Source organism: Aethalodelphis obliquidens, unplaced genomic scaffold (genome assembly GCF_003676395.1).
Source record: "Aethalodelphis obliquidens isolate GAN/ISIS:26980383/991018 unplaced genomic scaffold, ASM367639v1 scaffold38, whole genome shotgun sequence".
NCBI lineage: Eukaryota > Metazoa > Chordata > Mammalia > Artiodactyla > Delphinidae > Aethalodelphis > Aethalodelphis obliquidens.
In genome coordinates, this window is record NW_020837982.1 from 933,478 (window position 1) to 948,694 (window position 15,217).

Consider the following 15,217-nt stretch of genomic DNA (forward strand, 5'->3'; position numbering starts at 1 on the left):
GCGGACCCGCTCCCCTAATCTCCCGAGTCATAAGGCCGCCGGCCGGCACTCCCCGCCGCCCGGGGCTGGACCCCAGGCCCCTGGCGGTGACACCAGCCCACGAGGCCGAGGCTGAACCCACTCTTAGGTACCCCGCGTCTTCTCCAGGTTGTGGGGACTTGGACACCACTGCAGGAGGAGTCGCTGGGCTCCCCTGTCCCGGCCTCTCTCCTTGCACTGTCAGCTCCCAAGCCCCTCCGCTTTGCTTGTTATGGTCCCCTCCGGGAATACCAGGCCCCCTTCTCCCCCATCTCACCCCCCCCAGGTCCACAGGGCTCCAGGTAGCTACCCTGTGTCTGGGATGAAGGGATGGGAAGAGAGAGAAGCATGTCTTAAGTGTGGGCTTGTTGTCTTTGGGAAAACCAATAGGAAGCTCTTCAAAAAATGGGCCACTGCGAGAATCGGGTAGAGGCCCTAAGCAAGCTTGGGACCCTAAGCAGCTTATGGCTTGAGAGTTCCAAGACACTTCCAGTCTAGGGGGACTTTGGAGGAAACTCCCAGAATACCAACCATCGCTGAAGCAGTAGCTGGTTTGGTGGGAGAGGCAGCAGCCCCTTGTGCTACTTTTTGAAAGCGCTTGTGTCTTAAGCTACCCGGGAATGGAGCTGTGGCGGGCACCGTTGGGGCCCTTGACCCCCCAAGGTGTGAGTATGGGTCTTCCGGTCTCGGGGAACCAACGCCCTGCAGTGGGGAAAGCAGCACAGCAGAGATATGATGTGAACCTCCGGGGCCAAGAGAAGTTGTGCTCGGGGTTTGTGAACCATTTTCTGTGTCGGTTCCCCCATGCTGGGGTCTGGATAACGCAGCTGTCGGACAGAAGGTTTCCGCTTTGTGTGGTCTGCCTAGGAGGAGTTCTGGTGCCAGGCCGCAGCGTGGCTCGAGCCTGTCCAGCCATTCGTGTGTAAATGCCCCTTGGGGGGAGGGTTGGGCTTTTCCACTAGTGCAGGGAATGTTGGTGTGTGTGTTTATTTGAAATGCTCTGATGGCGATGTTACCAGCGTTAGGCAGCATTCCTGACAATCTCATCTACGACGATGCTTTTTCTGAGATGGTAGATAGATGCTCTGGTTCCAACAGGTGTTGGCACAGATGCCCGTCAGGCCAGGCCTCTGATTGGCTGATTGGGCTAGTCCTCATCTAGGATGGTGACCCTGGCTTCAGTCTTGCCCTCCTTGCTTTGCTTTAAGCCTGTATGTACAGTAGCTGTGAATTATCCACTCCCCAAATATCCCTTGTTTCCTGAGCTTTTCAGCCGGCTTTTAAAGAATACCTACCTTGTGGTTTCCCCACCTTAGCAAGCAGGAGGTGCTGTTAACATATGCTTCTGAGTGACTTCGCCCAGACTTCAAACACAATTCTGAGTTCCAGCCACAAAGGTGAAGGAGTGAAGTTTGCAATCCCTTATTGTTTATTGTTCTTTGGCTGACCACTAACTAGCAGCCCCTAGAGTTGGACTGAAGTTCAGTGTTACGTTCAAGTACCAGCAGCTCCAACTCCAAAAGTTGGAAAATTCTGCACATCTGACGATGGCTTTACAAAGTGCGGATCGTGGGCCAACAGCCAGGATTCACTTTTGACACTCGCCACAGCCCTGCTTTGGCAGAATTTTATTCCCATTTTAAAGATGAGGGATATGAGGCGCTAAAATGCTGTCCAAAGCGCAGAGCCGGCAAGCTCAACGTCCAGCTTTGCACGCCACCAAACGCATCACACACAAGCCACGCGGAACCTTCCTCTCTGATCCTGGACCTCTCTTCTATCAGAGGACCCCTGCGTAGGCCTGTAGCCCTCAGCCACCTCCAAATCCTATCCCTTCTGGGAGCGTGGCTGGGAGAGTGGAAAGTGGGGCTGCCCCAGGGCGTCGTAGCCTTGGCCACATGTTACGGGGCCTACAGAGCACATAGCGCCTGCAGGAGTCACCTGACCTCAGCCTCCCTGGAAGGAATGGCTGTGAGTTGACGAAAGCAGGGTTCTTCTCACTGGGGCACAGCCTTCCTGACCGCCCTGTACCCTGCCTTCCTGTGTCTGAAGAATTTGCAGGCCCACACCCACCGAAGCAAAAGTATTACCTCCATTCCCCAAAGGCATGTGTTCCTGGGGACTCAAGTGACCCCTAGTGGCTTCATATCATGGCCCTGTCCTGGGAGTTTCCAGCTCCTTCACATTTCACGCTGTAGTTTTTTCCCAGGGGCCTCAGGATTAAAGGCTGCACCCCCCTCTATCCATGGAAGCCAAAAGCTATTTCGGAGGAGCCCCTAATATAGAGTGGGCCCATCAGGAATACTCTCCGTTAACAATGCTACCCTGTCCCAATCCTTGGTCATCTTTGATGGAGTGATACTATAGTGTAGTGGTTAAGAGCATGAACGCTCAAGCTGAACTGATGGCTCAAGTCCTGAGCCACTTTCTGTGTGCCCTTGGGCAAGTGACTTAATCTCTCTGTTCTTTAGTTTCCTACTCCATCTAGTAGAGATAACAATAGTATATACACCACATCCGCTGTGCCTGTATTTGTAGATAGGGGTGTGTGTGTGTGATTACATACATATAGAGAGGAGGGAGCTCTTCGGACTGTGCTGGGTCCCTAGAAAAATGGCACCAGCCTCCTAACTGGTCTTTGGCCTCCAGCTCAGTGTTCCCCGCCCTCTGCATCCACCCTCGGCACTATAGGCAGAGCAGTCTTTCTAAAGGTCCACTCAAAGCATAGCACCCCATTTCTTAAAACTCTTCAGTGACTCACCTGTCCTGGGGATGAGGTCCAAGTTCCTCAGGCCTTATACCTGAGCCCGCCCTCTGGCCACGCCCTCTCTGGCACCAGATATGAAGCTCTGGCAAACGGCTGACAGCAGCTGGACCCCCGCTCCTCAGGCCTCTCTCTGCCTTCCTCTGCTACCCTAAGTGCACCCCACCCACCCCGCTGCTTTGTCTGCCTGGGGATAGCTCGTCATCCTCCATCATCCAGCCCTGGGGTTCCTGCTGCTTCGGAGCCTTTCCTGACTGCCCACCGCTTCCCCTCATCACCAAACAACTGAGGCCTCCCTCTTTTTGCCCCTACCTTCCGTTTAGGGGTCAATCCTCACACGTATGCATGTCACCACACCTCCTGGTCTGTGTGTCTCCCCCTCTGGACTTGAGTGGGAATCAGATCTGATTTCCCTGCCATCTCCGGCCCCCAACACAGAGCCCGATGTATAGTAAGTGCTAAGGAAAGATCTGGGGAATGAAGACCATCCCCAGGTAACCCGAAGACTCCTTGTCGTCCTCCAAGACTCCTGGATTAATTTCTCCAGGGAGCACCAGTGGAGTGCATTTCTAATGAGGAAATGCCCAGGCAGTTTGGGGGCATTTATTCCTTTGGGGGACAGAAAGGGAGAGTGCGGCGCAGGACGCCAAGCGCTCCCCAGACACCTGAAGTTTCCAAGCCCCGAGTGCCACAGGTGAGGAGTGGGCTTCCAGGGCGACCAGTGGGGAGATGTGCCCCAAGTCTCATTCCATCCGGTTGGTCTCAAGGTCTAGAAATAAACCCGGCAGGGGAGAGAGAGCACAGTGTTGGGCAGGGGTGGGAGTCGGATTGTAGTCTGCAGGCCGTTCAGGATGTGTTTGTTTGCAGCTCCTGTGCGAGGGTTAATCACTCAGCCGTCAGACAAAGCAGCTCCGCTCCTGAATGCCCGCTTGGTTTCCCTGGCATCAGCCATGGACCTTGGGCTCTGCACACTGGCCACTCTGGGTTTTCCTGGGGGCGGAGGAGAGCAGCCTTCCCACTGGGCAGGATGCAGAACCGTGAGGCCAGTCTATCTGGGTATGGGGCTTCGGAAGAGGGACTGAGGGTCTGGGGACAGGCACGAACAGAGGCCAGTCAGGTCCAAAAATAAGGAGCAGTGACGCTCTCTGGGAGGGGGCACGAGTCAGGGGAAGCGTCAGGCGGACCTCAGTTTAAGGCTTTGGTTCTGCCTCTTTCTAGCCACGTGCCTCGGGCAGGTGCTTCGCTCTCTGAGCCCCTGAGAGCTGGGAAGAAGATGACGTGTATGCAGTGACCGGCCCCTGCCTGGACAGCATAGGTGCTCAGTATTCAAGAGCTATCGTTATAATTTGAATAAAGAGATCGACCGTCTTTGTATCTCGTGGTAGCAGTTATTAATTATGATCAATATAATTATCATCTATTATCATGACCACTCACCTGAGTGGGGATAGGCTCATTTCCTGGTTCATTTCATTCCATCACCCAGTGTATACTGAGTGTCAACTATATGTCAAGCTCTAAACTAGCTGCTGGGGATGTAAAATTAGATAAGGCGTGGTATGTGTCCTCCGTGATTTTGCAGTATTGTTGAGGAAAGAGATACATCAACAGAGGCCAGGAGGGCAGAGGTGCTGCGTGGGCTCAGAGGAGTACCCAGTTCAGACTGGGGACCTCTGAAGGCTTCTTGGAGGAGGTGACATCTGAGCTGCGTCTGGAGGGATCAATAGGAATTACAAGGTAGAGAAGGAGAGAAAGGGGACTTCCCGGGGGGGGGCGGGCAGCATGTGCAAATGAGGAGGACAGAGACGTGAAACGATGAGATTGGACACATCCTTTCTAGGGCTGAGAGTAGTTCAAGGCAGTGGGCAGGGGTGGGAGTCGGGGGCGCTGGGTGAGCTGAGTTGGGGGATAATTAGGCAAAGATGTGATGGACACCTGGAGGCCAAACTAAGTTTTTAAACTTTGTAGCAAAAGCTCTGACTTCTTTTGCTACTGGCTGTCACCCTACAGAGGGAGATCTCATCTATGTCCCACCCCACCACTGTCCACTGTCACGCCCCCCATTCCTAACTCCATCAGGAGAATTCCACACTTCCCTGAACCCTGCCCTCATTGTCTGTCCCCATCAGCAGGGGGTCAACCCTGAGTGCAGATTTTGGACTAGTCATATGTACTAAAAGCCAAGGAAACAGCATTTGATCTCCTCACACTTTGTCACGGGAAGCAGGCTGGCTGCTATGAGCCAGCCACAGAAAACAAGAAATCATTTCAGCAACATATTGTTTAAAATCAGCAAATTCCATTGAAGTGGTGCTAGGCCAGGCAGTGCAGTAGCTGTGAGGATGGATGGCTTTAGGGAGGCTAGAAAGATACCTTTGCCTTTAGAGAAAGAGGAATAAATGAGCGTCAAGTGATTAGAATGGTTTCTGGCACCCCAGTAAGGACTCCATAAATGTGAGCTATTTCTGTTAATATTACTTGCAGTGAGCGTTTCGAGGGAAGGACGGAGGTAAATGGCACTGGTGGCTGTGGTGTGCCAGCCTCGGGCTGGGCACGTTTTATGCCATCTCAGTTCCCGCAGTCACCCTGAAAGGATTTGTCATCATCCCCATTTGGCAGATGGAGGACCTTGAGCTCAGGGCAATTCTGTAGTCGGCTGCAAGTCACAGAGCCAGCAGGTAGCAAAGCTGGGATTTGAACCCAAGTCCTCACTACCAGAAAGGCACAGCTGCACAGCTGGATGAGGAAAGAGCAGCATTGGTGGGGCAGGGGCTTTGCTGGGAAGACCAGTACAGCCTCGGTTCCGCCCTGACCGGCTATGTGACTCTGGCCTCAGCATCTTCCTCTGTGAAATGAGGGCATGAACCAAATGACCAATGGGACTTAGCTGAAAAGTTCTCCGTCCAAATGAGTGATCAGGGCAAAATAGGGCTTAACTACTGCAGATGGCCCAGGCCCTTCAGCCAACCATTTCTTTTCTTTGCGGAGCTGAAACAGTGATTAAGGGGGAAATGTACAAGTTATTGGAGTGCTAGAGACAGGACGGTGATTAAATAGACATTTACACAAGGAACATGAAAAGACCTCCCCAAGTTATGTGACTTCCGGGAAATTAGTTTAGGGAATCAAATGTCAACTCTGCTCAGGTCTGCAGATATCCGAATGGACCCACGTCAGGCTGATTCTGATAGTGGCTCTTTGGGGGCCGCTGTGGCCCATCATGAAGACATCAATCAGATGTCTGCCCAACTGAGAAGGGCTGGAGGAATAACCAGGCCATTCGGTTTGTGCATCCGTCGCTTTGGTTCTCCTAAATGCTGTGCTTGGATCAGCTACTCAGAAATTCAGTCAGCCAACGCACATTGAGCACCTACCATGTGCCAGACACTGGGCCACAGAGATGACCACAAATCTACTGTTTCTGGTAAGTCAGCCAGCAAAGGTCAGTCAGTGTGCCTCATCAGGGTCACCGGGTTTAAAAGGAGCTGCCCATCATGCAGGAAGTGGGGACAGAGTCTAGCCCAGGATTTGTATGGGGCATCTGTTACGTAAACAGTCACATCAATTTCACCAGAATTGAATGGCTGTTACGGAACCCATTTTACAGATGAGGAAACTGAGGCTCAGGGAGGTACAAAGTCACAGCTCGGGGGCAGCAGAGTCAAGATTAAACCAAAGATCGGTCCATCTCCAAAGCCGATATTATTTTCGATGACATCATTCTGCCAACTCTGAGAGATGCTGGTGAGAACAAACGTTTCCATAGAGGGTATCCAAAGCAGTCTTTCAAGCCTTCACTGGAAGTTTCTTTTGCTACAAGTTGATGCAGCCCCTAGGAGTCATCCTGGGTCCCAAGACCTGCCACCCTGAGAAGGAAAGGCCATTCCTAGGAGTACAGGATCCATGATGGACCTGTGGAAATAGGTTTATGACGCGGAACTTAGGAGTTATGCAGACATATTAATGCAGCCATAATCTGAACAAATTCCCATTTTCATTCACTCAAGGACATGGATAACTTTGAAGTCCTGACTAAGGAGTTGTTGCCAAATTGAGATCCAACTCAGACCTGTGCTAACGAACAGTCGCGCATAATTGGAACAGGAATTGTTGGTAAAACAAATAAAGGCCGTGAACATACCGGGGAAGTTTGTTCTCCTGAGCATGTCAAATATCTCCCCTGACGCCACTGTTTATACTATTAATTTGCTTAGTAAATTGTTTCCTCTGGTTCCACACACATTTATTGAGCTCATACTCTCTGCCAGGTCCTTTTACCTTCATTATTTTATTCCAGCCCGACAACGGACCAGCCAGGAAAGTATTCTTCTTTCCCTGATATAGATAAGGAAAGTGCGGTGGTTCAAGAACTTGCCCAAGGTCACAGACATAGACCCTGATCTTAGGTTCCAAAGTCAACACTCTTTGCCCTACGTCACAGTGGCTCCTACAAAGAAATCCCAGTGTAGCTTTGGCCAAATGAACCTGCAATTCTAATTAGCAGAGTCTTAGTGATCATAGCTGGATAGGATTGCGTAATATACATTACCATCTCATTTTTATCCTTGCAGCAACGGAGGGTGATTATTGCACTCTATTGCCTGCCTGACTTCAGAGAGGGGAGTGACTTGCCCAGGGTCACATGGCACAGGAACAGAAAACAGCCAGAGTTTGAATGCAGGTCTTCTATGGCTCCCATAGACCTCTTCTTCCCCCAACTCCTCTGTTCCTGGTCCGGGTGGACTTGAGGGGATTTCACCTGCCCTGAAAAATTTTCTTAGGAGAAAAGCAGTGGGCTTCTGAGCGCCTTGCAGAAAAGAATCAGTGCTAAAACTGGCTGCTGGGAAGAGGCATCGGGTTCCTTCTTTATCTCTGCCCAGAGGCCTGCCCTCCTTCCCCGGGAGGTCTGTTCCAGCGTATTCCAATTGGCCGTGGATGAATGGAGAAGCCCCTAGGCCTATGCTTCCTAAACTTTAGCATGCCAGATTCCTGGGCCCATAGCAAAGATCCTGATTCGGTAGGTCTGCAGTGGGGCCTGAGATTTACATTTCTAATAAGCTTGCAGATGATGCAGAGGCCGCTGGTCCATGGACCGCACTTTGAGGGGCAAGGCTGCGGGCTCCACGAATGCTGAGAAGGAGGGATCCGAAGGGGTCTCTTGGTCATATCTGACCCACTAGGTCTGTAAGAATGCGCATGGCATGGGCATGCTGGAATGGAGCAAGGAAGGGCACCTGGGGGAGGAGTACTGGAATCCCCAGTGAACCCAGGAGGATGTGCATAGCAGGGGCATCATTGTTCCGGGGTCAGTGTCACACCAGAGGAGGGTCCATAGAGGGGCCATGGGGCCAGCCAGAGTGTAATCAAACCAAACTGCAAAGGCCGTGTGGTAGGCTGAATAATGGCCCCTCAAAAATGCCCACGTCCTCATCCCCAGAGCCTGTGAACACATTACATGGCAAAAGGGACTTTGCAAATGCGAGTAAAATAAGGACTTTGAGATGCAGAGATTATCCTGGATCATCTAGTGGGCCCAATGTAATCACAAGCGTCCTTGTAACAGAGAGGCAGGAGGGTCAGTCAGAGAAGATGTAACCATGGAAGCAGAGGCCAGAGAGTCAGAGAGAGATTTGAAGACACTACTTTGATGGCTTTGAGATGGAGGAAGGGGTCACGAGTCAAGGAAAGCAGGTGGCCTGTAGAAGCTGGGAAAGGCAAAAAAACACATTCTTCCCCGGAACTTCTAAAAGGAATGCAGCCTTGCCAACACCTTCATTTAGCCTTCTGACCTCTAGAGCCATAAGCTAATTAATTTGTGTTGTTTGAAGCTACTAAGATGGTGGTAATTTGTTACAGCAGCAACAGAAAACTAATACAAGCCTCATTTGTGGTACAAAACACTCTCTATTACACACCTGACCCCATATTGTGAACCAGGCTGTGTAGGTTAGGATCAGGGTCTGTCCTAAAACCAAGAAATTAAAGAATCGTAACAAACGTAGCTCGGTTCAGAAATAGTCAATGTGGGAGTATTTTATCCATGCTTAACATTCATGCCAGATTGGGAATTTGGACCCCAGCAACTAGAAGGGAGTAAAACTAGACAAAGTAGGAGGAGTAGGAAGAATGTGGCTTCAGGAATCAGACTCAAGTTCAAATCCCAGGTCTGCCTGGGATTATCAGGGTGGCTGCTGGGGGGTTGACTACCTTCATTGAGACCCTGTCTCCTTATTTGTAACGCAGAGATCATACCTTCCTTGCAGGGTTGTTGTGAAACGTAAAGATGATGCAGTAATCCATTCGAAAATGATTTCCTGAAAGCCAGCTGTGGTCTAGTCCTGGTGGATAGAAACTGAGTGTAAATACAGAAAGTGTCGTCCTTACTCCCTTTAAAAGCACAGGTGCGTTAAGTGCTAAATAAACGTGAGCCACCGCTAACATCTCCATCGTCGTTATTACGATGACCCCTCTCACTTCCTTCCAGAAAGACTTCCAGGCCCTGGAAGAACAGTGTGGCCTTCTACATAGTGTCACAATTCTAGCCAGGAACAATTATGTAGTTTTCATTTCACACCTTTATGGGTAGGTCAGAGCCTTTTAGGGTTTCTTTAGTCCCCTGAACCAAATTAAAAATCAGAGAGGGATATTGAGGGGCTCAAGTCACGTTGAGCCACTGGGAAGCTTGAAATAGACTCTGAGGACACTTGTGCTTAAGCTTTTACAATATATCACAGCAGCGTCTGTTTCTTCCTCTGAGAACTTCTCTTCCAAAATGTGTACGCTGGCCATCCCCTTCGGATTCCAGTGGCATAACTGATCTGACAGTTGTTGATACTCTGATCTCTGAAAGTAGAAGGGTTTAATCTTCTCTTGGAACCCCTCCTAACGGAAATTATTTTCCCACTTTGACATGGCGCGGTCATCCACTGTGAACTCACGTCCATAAATCTAAGCCTGCTGCTCAGGAAAGCAGATGAGGCTTGATTCTGCCGCTCAGCAGTCTCACAGGGCAAATGACGGCAAGAATTTGATTTACAGAAGAACCTCAAAGGCTCTAGAGTGACACGTGTTTATTCGCTTTATTACTGCTTATTTGACAGTATCTCTTGATGCTCCCTGTACATGGGTTTGAAAGGCTATTTGGATAGATGCTTATGAACTGCCAGTTTGCACAGCCCTGTTGAGGAGCGTGGCTTGCTTTGGCGATGCTGCCGATAGCCCGAGTCGTGGGTCCTTATACCGACGTTGCGATGAAGCCCAGATCTAACAGACAAGCTTGGAGATGCTAGCCCAGCGCTCTTGCTTCAACTTCCCCAGCTCTGCCTTGGCGTGGTACTTGGTGTGAGTCTCCAGCTGCAACCCCAGGATGTGTAGAGACAGGCTTGATTTAAGATTCAAATATCTCAGAGCAGCTGGGGATATTTAACATCACTATAATTACATTACATTTTTGACAGTACATGGAGTGAGAACCTTTCTTGGTTGTTGTTGAATATTCGATGAGCATCGAATATTTTAACCAGCCAAGGAGACACGACTGCATTTTTCACATCCAAGTAAGTTTGGTTTTTAAAAATTCCTGCCTGGGGTGGGTGTCTCAGGCTCTAACCTTCTTTTTTGGCCGCACGCGGGCCTCTCACTCTTGTGGCCTCTCCCGTGGCGGAGCACAGGCTCCGAACGCGCAGGCTCAGCGGCCATGGCTCACGGGCCCAGCCGCTCCGTGGCATGTGGGATCTTCCCAGACCGGGGCATGAACCCATGTCCCCTGCATCGGCAGGCGGGCTCTCAACCACTGCGCCACCAGGGAAGCCCCTCTAATCTTCTTTTACCAGGTCTTTGGAGAGGCCATAGCGCCGTCCCTCTGGCCGTGGCCAAGGAGCTGAGTTAGGTGGGCTGTGACGCTAAGGAAAGAAGGGATCAGGCAGGCGCTAAGTAGGCACCCCTGTGTGCCAGGGGTCTGGAATGTCCTCACAGCTCTTCTTGCTGTGGCACCGCCAATGCAGTGATGAGGGAGCGGAGGCTCAGAGAACAACCGGAAACTCGCCCAAAGTGACATTTATAAATAAATGACGGAGCTGGGGTCAGCTGAGGCCTCTGCAAAGGCGTTTCTGGCAAGCTGCGTATAATGGTTGATGCCAGGAGGTGGGACAAGGGGGACCGGAATCAGATGGAGGAGGACCTCCTCTGCACCAGGCTCTGTGCCTCACATTTGTTTCTTCAACCCTCATGACAATACTCTCAGTACAGTCCTGTTGTGCCCATTTTACAGATTAGGAAACCAGAGCTCATAAGGTTAATGGGAGGAGTGGTGATGAGAACCTGCATCTCATGCTCTGAAAGGAGAGCATTTTCAATATTTAATTTATATTGACCCCTGGCTGCCTCACTCCCACCCCCGCCCCTCCCCTGCCCTGCTGCATGTTCCAAGAAGCTTAGCCAGCCAGCGATGTGGGAAACTACCTATCACCTTGTCTGACCTCCCTCTTCCCACCCTCCTAGAGTCAGGGGTTCATGGCCCCGAGTCACAAAGCCAAGTCACTTAAGAGCTGTCAATATTTTTCAAGGAATTTTCCAACTTCCTCCAACCTCTTCCTTAGGTTGTGCCCTTCCCCTGGACCCCTGATCTGCTATCTCTGCCTCATCAGCCCACTCTGTTCTGTCCAGCTGTGGGCTTAGACATGCACAGAATATGCCGGGAAGCGTGCACGAGGTCTGATGACGGGCTGCCTCTGAGGAGACAGGAAGGATGGGGCAGGGTGGGTGGAAAGGAGCCTGGCTTCTCATTCTGCACCTTCTTCTGTGGTTTGAATATTTTTAACCACGTGTGTGTATAATTTATAACAAACACATGAAGCACAATGAAAGCACTGTCTGAAAAAAAATCCCATCTCTTCTGAAGTTATCTCCGACCACTTCCCCACATAAACCATCTGGAAAGCAGTGTCCCATCCTTTTGACCCTCTGACACTCACTTTGTCTTTATGTGATACTGAAGTGACTAGGCATTTAGGGAGACCGTGTAAATGGAGAAATGGCAGTAGAGTCACCTACCTCCCAAATGAGCTCCCTGCGAGAGGATGAGCCGGCGCGAGGTGTTTCCGCACCCTTTCCTGATTTTGTGGATGTCAGTGGACGCGTCCTGAGAGGTGTGAGTCCAGGAAGGACAGCCTCTCGCTTGATCACAGTCGTCAGCCTCTGTCTTTGGGCAGCATGTTGCTCTCGAGGGGGAGAAGCCTTCCATTTGAGGGAGTCGTTCCAGTAATAGGGCATTTCTAGGTAACGCAGCCCCAAGCCTGTGCTTTGGTTGCTACAAGGCCGTTAGAATTGCTGAGGCTGCTTCCAGACCATGCCTTGGACTATTCATTCGATTCACTCACTCATACCCTCGTTTGTTATTTAAGTCATTCATTCCTTTACTCCTTCTTCTGTTCTTTCACTGACTCTCAGATTCATCTACTCATTCACATACTTATTGAATGCCTTCTGTATACCAGATACTAAGCCAGGCTCTAAGGATATCAGAGCAAATCCATTCTAAGCCATCAATTCAGTCTCCTCACCCTTGTTATGTATCCTGTAACCAGACAACAGGCAGTATGCCCTCCGTGGCCTCTCCAGTTTAGTGCTGAAAAACCGGGCCAGCCATTTGTTATCTTTATTCTGAGAATCTGTCCTGCTCAAAGTTGTCCCGTGGTTCCCCGTTGCAAGATAAGGCCGAGCACCGGGTTAAGCTCCAAACTCTCACCTTCTATACGTCATGCATTCTGCCGTGTTGAACTGTTTCCGTGCATCTGCCATGGTCCCCAAAGCTTTTGCATATGCCATCGCCTTGGTCTGGAATGTCCTGCAAACCCCTTGTCTTTTTAGAAAGCTCTTATCCTTCCGGACTCAGCTTTATCGTCTTCTCACCTTTCCCGTGCCTCCAAGCTGGAAAGAAGTGGGTCCTTCTTTCCCTGGGCTGCACACAGCCTTTGAGGCCTGGAGATACTGTAACATGCATGAAAGATATTACTGGAGTCTATGCAAGCAGTGTCATGTCCATTCTCCATGGGGATTTGCCCTACAACTCTAACTGAAAGTTAAAAAATTGCAAATCTTAGGTAAGTAGAGTGACTCGCTCAAGGTCACAAAGCTGGTAAGAGGCCAAGTCTCAGCTACAACTTAAATCTTCCCTTTCCAGGGAAGACTAGCCAGTGCTAGTCTACAACATACACAAAGAAGATGTTAGCCACTGGTACTCATTAATAAAACCTGTAAGGCATTGTTATTGTAATACTTTCCACTGAAGGCTCGAAGAATCTGCTCTGGCCAGACAAGTAAGCTGCAGAGGAGAACTGAGGTTATTGGATGATGATTTAGGTTTTGAAAAGCAAATTTGGCCCAAGGTATTTAAATAACTCTGAGTTACTGCCGCCCCATGCAGGAAAGGACAAGCAGGCAGTGGTATATGACTTCTGGGTAGGAGGGGAATTGAGTGGTAGGCTGGAGCCAGGCTTCTAGGGAGGAATTACCATTTTGTATTTATTACTTTGGCTTACAGGAGTGCCACAGGGACGGCTAGCTAATACATTAGATAATTGCCTCAATTCCCCACTTCATCTTGCAGGGTTTAGACCAGCCCAGGTGCAGACTTGTGGGTTATGATTCCTTTCAGGCCTCCCAAATGCCCAGGCCTCTCTTGGGACGTGAAATGCTAAAGGGGGGAGGGGAACTGGGAGAGTGGGAGTTTGCGGGGACACTAGGATGGTCTGGTCTCTAGGACCAGAGTGAAGGGTCCCAAGCTGGGAACCATGAGAAGAGAGTCTGCACTCTGCCACTGACTGCTGAGCAACCCTGGGCCCTTAGCTGTCCCTCTCTGAACCTCTGGTCCCCATCTGGAAAATGAAGATCATAAATCAGTATTTCTCAACTCTGGCTGCACATGAGAATCAGCTGGGGAAAATTTTTAGTTAAAAAAAATTACTAATGCTCCTGGCTCAATCCCCAGCGATTCTCATTTCATTGACTTGAAGTAGAGCTCAGACACAGGTATGTTTTAGCAGGAGCTGAGAGTCTCTGTACTAACTCATCTGTGCAGTCTTCCTTAGGATGGGCAGAACGTTCTAGGAGACTGTGTCATCGAAAAAGGCAACAAGTCAGTGACCTTGAGATCCAGGGTCACTTGTTTCCATGTTTAGATTTTTCTGGCAGTTATATATACCTGTTCATGTCTGACCTTCTCCCCATTCAGTTTCCTTCTTATCAGTGAATATGGGAGAACCACACCAGGAAGCAGGAGGCCCAGCTTCAGTCTCTCTCGTATCATCTCTTGAGCTCCCTGGCCTCAATCCCCTCATCCCTAGATGATGAGAGAGCAGCCCTCCTTTGCCCCCCTGCAAGCAGGGTGTTGGACCAGACTTCTTTGTTTTGCAGTGCCATCTGCTTTCCCAACCAGTGCTTGAGAGGGTGGCCAGGGAGTGGAGAATACCATTCCTGTTTCCTAGATAAGGAGACAGAGGATGGACAGGGTCAGGTAACTTCCCCAAGGCCGTTCAGCCAGGAAGTATAGAACCAGACAGACATCAGTTCACATCCTAGCAATGCAGCTTCCAAACTAACTTTGACTACTTAATGAATTGTTCTGTGCCTCTGTTTCCTTATCTATAAAATGGACACGAATACCACCCATTTCCACAGAGTAAGGAGGAAAAAAGATAGCCAGATGGAGCCTGGCACAAAACAGATGCTCAATTAATATTTTCTTCTTTCTTCCCTTCCTCCCTCAGTTATTTCTCTTATTCTTCTTTTCTGCCTTCCTTTCCCCCTGCTTGTTTTTAAACCCTTCAAGGACTGAGACCTTGAGAGGCAATTCACTGTATATGACTTGAACAAGTTGTTTAATATCTCTGGGCCTCAGTTTTCTCCATCTGTGAAATGGGGATATTGGTGGTATTTGTGGTTGTGAGAACTAAATGTGTTGAGAGAACAGATTCTGGTATAGAGCCTTGGCTGTTCCTGTTCTACTTCTTTAGAGCCTTCCTTCTCCTCCTCCCTGGGCTCTGACACAGAGGAGCACCCTACCCACCCACCCCCACCCCCAGTGAGTGTTGAGTGATCAAGGGAGTGATCCCCTGAAGGTAGCAGGACAGTAAACAACCAAATCCTAGCTGTGTTCTCAGCCTTGACAGCTCTGCTAAGCACACACAACCTCCAGGGTTCCCAGGCAGAGAGAGGCAACCCTATATGAGGGGATTGCTTACTATCTTGAGATGGAAAAAGAGGAAAAAGCTATAAATATGGAGGATTTGTCTGTGATAAGTCATGGTGAGCAACCCCAGCTATATAACTTTTTAATTCTCCACTCCAGCTTGTAAGCTCATGCAGTAAAAACAGTCACTAGTAATTTATTTTTTTCCACTCTTTTAATTTTGTGATTATTTTCTTTAACCAAGCAAA

At 49.9% G+C, this 15,217-nt stretch overlaps 1 protein-coding gene across 2 annotated transcripts in view; it reads left to right on the forward strand.

The window, feature by feature from the left end:
• ASIC2 (acid sensing ion channel subunit 2) overlaps window positions 1–15,217 on the forward strand; it is a 1,014,198-nt gene that overhangs the window by 782,092 nt on the left and 216,889 nt on the right. The window lies entirely within an intron of this gene.